The sequence below is a fragment of the Caloenas nicobarica genome, chromosome 32, assembly GCF_036013445.1.
Source record: "Caloenas nicobarica isolate bCalNic1 chromosome 32, bCalNic1.hap1, whole genome shotgun sequence".
In the NCBI taxonomy this organism is placed as follows: domain Eukaryota; kingdom Metazoa; phylum Chordata; class Aves; order Columbiformes; family Columbidae; genus Caloenas; species Caloenas nicobarica.
In genome coordinates, this window is record NC_088276.1 from 1,797,020 (window position 1) to 1,800,553 (window position 3,534).

The window sequence follows — 3,534 nt, forward strand, 5'->3', positions numbered from 1 at the left end:
GCCTCACCAGCGCCGAGTAAAGGGGATGATCACTGCCCCGGTTCTGCCCACTGCACTATTCTTGATGCACACCAGGAGGCCGTTGGCCTTTTTGGCCACCTGGGCACATGCTGGCTCATGTTCAGCTGCTGTCGATCAACACCCCCAGGTCTTTTTTCCAAAAAGCAGCTTTCCAGCCACTCTTCCCCAAGCCTGTGTTGTTGCTGGGGGTTGTTGTGACCCAAGTACCTGACCCAGCACTTGGCCTTGTTGAACCTCAGACAACCGGCCTCAGTCAGCCAAGATCCCTCTGTATGGCCTTCCTACTCTCCAGCAGATCAACACTCCCACCCAATTCAGTGTCGTCTGCAAACTTACTAAGGGTGCACTTGATCCCCTCATCCAGATCATTGATAAAGAGATTAAACAGAACTGGCTCTAATACTGAGCCCTGGGGACACCACTTGTGACCGGCCACCAACTGGATTTGGCTCCATTCACCACAACTCTTTGGGCCTGGCCCTCCAGCCAGTTCTTTATCCATCTCAGATATACCATCCAGGCCTTGAGCTGCAGCTTCTCCAGGAGATGCTGTGGGATATGATATCAAAGGCTTTACTGAAGTCTAAGTGCACAGCATCCACAGCCTGTGTGGTGGATTCACTCCCCCATGACAGACTTTCCCTCATCTGCTAAGCCGGTCACCTTGTCATAGAAGGAGATCAGGTTGGTCAAGCAGGACCTGCCTTTCATAAAGCTGTGCTGATTGGGCCTGATTGCTCGTCTCATATGTGTGACCTCACAGTCCCTTTCCCAGCCATGTTCCTGCTGTTGGCCTATCCCCTGCAGGGGCACAAGTGACTCACAGTCCCCTCCACAGCCATTGGCTTCCTACTGGACTATGAGTTCCTGAGACACAGCTGAGCACATGACATCGTACCCAGCCATCACCCTCCTTGTGCTCCAGTGTGTGAGCAGGTAAAACTAAGCTGGTTTCATCAAATCTATCTAATAGATTTCCTATGAAGGGCCTGAGTGGAGAAACGTTCCTCAGAGGAGCTGCTGTATTTACACGGGGTCATTTTATATCTCTGCTTCTGCCTCTTTCTTTTCTTCTTCCTCTTCCTGTGTCTATTCTGATGTGAAAGAGCTCTCCAAGGAAAAGATTCATGGAATCCTACAATAACACAGGTTGGAAGAGACTCCTGAACACCATCTCTGTCCCACTGTCCTTTATGGCACCCTAAGGAATAGCTGATAGCATTTGTGCTCCCTTGGGTTCATCTCATCACATGCACACAGTGGACATGCACATGATGTGTATGTTTAGAACTCATCTATGCAAGGAAAACATGGACTTTTGACCTAGTATTCCACAGAATCATAGAATGTCCTGAGTTGGAAGGGACCCACAAGGATCAAGTCCAACTCCTGTCCGTGCACAGGACACCCCACGTTGTCCAGTCTCTTCTTGAACACTGTCAGGTTGGGGCCGTGACACCTCCCTGGGGAGCCTGTTCCAGTGTCCAGCACCTCTGGGTGAAGAACCTTTTCCTCATGTCCAACTGAACCTCCCCTGGCACACCGTCCTGCCGTTCCCTCGGGTTCTGTCACTGGTCACCAGAGAGAAGAGATCAGTACCTACCCTTCCTTCTCCCCTTGTGAGGAAGCTGTAGCCACCGTGAGGTCTCCTTTTAGTGTTTTCTTCACCTCTGATGCTCAGAAACCCCTTGGTTTGCTCTCTGAAGCAGAAAGGAGAAGCCATGACCTCCAGGCAATGGGAAGGAGGATCCTGTCCCTCACACACGGCTCAGGGCTCTTCCTGGGACCGTGGGACGTGGGTGTGCAAGGCCGAGGGAAGGACAACACTGGTACAGCAACTTCCACCTTCTCCATGGGGCTGCAAGGAGGCAACGAGGCCCCAGTGCCATGAGGACAACATGTCTTCTCCTGGGCCTCAGTGGCAGAGACAACTGCCATGGCCAAGGGGACAGAGACCTGGGTTCTGTTGGTCCCTTCCAGCCTCACCAGTGCCCTTTGCCATCTCCATCACAGGCTGTTCTACACGGTCCTACACCTGCCCCTCTTTCCCTGCAGGCTGCAGACATCCATCTCGCTTCCTCTCCGTGTTCAAATTTGTCAAATATATTTCTTAGTAACAACGTGAAGTGAAAAGCACTCCTCACTGGAACTGCTGTATTTATGTTAACACGTTCTATATCTCCTCTTCTGTCTTTTTTTTTTTTTTTATGATTCTTCTACCTATTCTCTCTCCAGAAACATCTCCAAGTCAAAAATTATTTCAAATCACAGAATACCTCAGGTTTGAAGAGAGCCCTTGTCTCACTCATCTTGTCTCACTCTCCTGCTCAGGGCAGGGTGAACCAGGGGAGGTTGCTCACGGCACCCACCCAAGTTTACATCATCCACAAAGGCACTGAAAGTGCACTCTGTTACATCATAAAAGGGGAGAATAAAGACGTTCAACAGTGTTGGCCTGAGTGCTGGTCACTGAGAGATGACACTGGTAACTGGCTGCACGGAGGACTTTGTACCACTGATGATATTTGGGCTTGATGGTTCAGCCGACTTCCCAAACAGCATCCACTTCTTGAGCCCCATCAGCAGCACTCTGCCCAGAAGGAGACCATGTCTGAGGCCTTGCAAATGCCCTGTACACAACATGGCTTTCTTTCCACTGTCCATTTGTGTTCAGCAATCTTTTCCTTGTCCATCACATTCCTGGAAATGGCTGCAGGAGGACGTGTCCCATCCCCTTCCCAGGAAGGGAGATAGGGTGGCTGGCTTGCAATTCTCCGAGTTCCTGTTTGTGCTCTTCTTGAAGATGGGTTTGAGGTCTGCATTTTCTAAGGACCCCAGAACCATTCTGGTTTCTATGGCACATTTGAGAGCACAATATGGAATCACGGGCAAGGGTGACATAGCAGACTGGAGCACTTGCAATGAGTCTGTCCAAGGCAGCTGAGATGAATCTCACTGGGCCACTGGGGTTTGTTCCTGGAGCCACACACAGAAATGTCAGGGTTCTGTGAGGTGTTCACATCTGAGCTGGCTTCATGGAATCCTTCTGCACCCAGGGATGTTCAGAGACAGAGCCTGTCCCTTTTACACACAGAGGCAGGAGTCACAGTGTCTCTCTGACCTCCTGTTGCCACTCCAAAGGGTCAAGAGACACCTCAGCCCTGTGGTGTGTCACCCTGCTCTGCACTCATCTGAGATGTCCCACATCATGAGGAATGGACACGGGGACCTCAATTCAAGGAAGAACATCCCAGTGCTGCATGCAGGTGATTTCCCGTGGAGTGTTCCTCCCACCATGAAGTGACCTCAAGACCTTTTTTGTGCCACAGGCCTTCATGGAACCCGAAGGAATAGTTCATGGTGTTTGTGCTTACTCGTGTTCATGTCACCTCATGTACATGATGTGCATGCTCACATCTCATCTGTACAATACAAACTCGGACTGCTGAACAACTCATTCAGTGTCCATCCGTGGAGGGAAGAACAACCTCTACGAGATGGGGAGAAAGGCCA